This window comes from Lampris incognitus, chromosome 17, assembly GCF_029633865.1.
Source record: "Lampris incognitus isolate fLamInc1 chromosome 17, fLamInc1.hap2, whole genome shotgun sequence".
NCBI lineage: Eukaryota > Metazoa > Chordata > Actinopteri > Lampriformes > Lampridae > Lampris > Lampris incognitus.
This window is the reverse complement of record NC_079227.1, coordinates 1532613-1533416: the sequence shown is the minus strand read 5'-3', so window position 1 is coordinate 1533416 and position 804 is coordinate 1532613.

Here is an 804-nt window from a genome sequence, read left to right as displayed (position 1 = left end):
GTTCTTTAATTCATCTGTTCTTTTATTTTCATTTTTTGTTTTGAAAATATTGTAGTAAAATGGAGAGGAAGTGGGGGAGGGGGGAGTCCGGGTGAGGGTGATTTTTTGAAAAAGATTTAGATAAATCATTTTTTATCATAACAAATCACAGCAATGCTGTAGAGACTTGCTTTTGTTTGTTTTTTTCATGATTCTGAGTTGATTGCTAGCATTTAATTTTCTCTAGATCTACTCCTTAGTGGAAGAACTGCCATGCCAACTTTTGCATATATATTTTTTTGCATTTATTACAATAGTTGCAATAGTCAGAGAAAATCCATGTCAAATGCTTCACAAGTCAATGTCTGAGTCTTCTTCAAGACCATCATGAAAACCATTCTTGGATGTAATGCCTTTACAAACTCCACATGCTGAGATGCACTTGACACCATTCTTCTTGCAGCTGCATCGCCTGTTGCTGCAATCTCCATTACAATTACAGCTTGTGAACTGGAGGAGCTCCTCAGGAGCCATTGGGTCTAGTGTTGGAACTGGCTCATAACCATGAACACCGAATGTCCATCCGTAGTCACTGGGGTCCAGAGACATGCTCGGTAGAAGAATCCAGTCCCGGGTCTGTAGGTAGGCACGGAGAGAACGCTGTGCAGCTGCACCCTCTGTTGGAGGTAAAGTCTCTGGTTTGATCAGCCCAGCCGCTGCCTTCCGTGAGAACATGCTGTACCGAATTTCACCCAGAGTAGTACCTGGTCCACTGTAAATATATTGGAAGATCGCAGTTCCCGCCTGAACCACTGCACCCTTGGT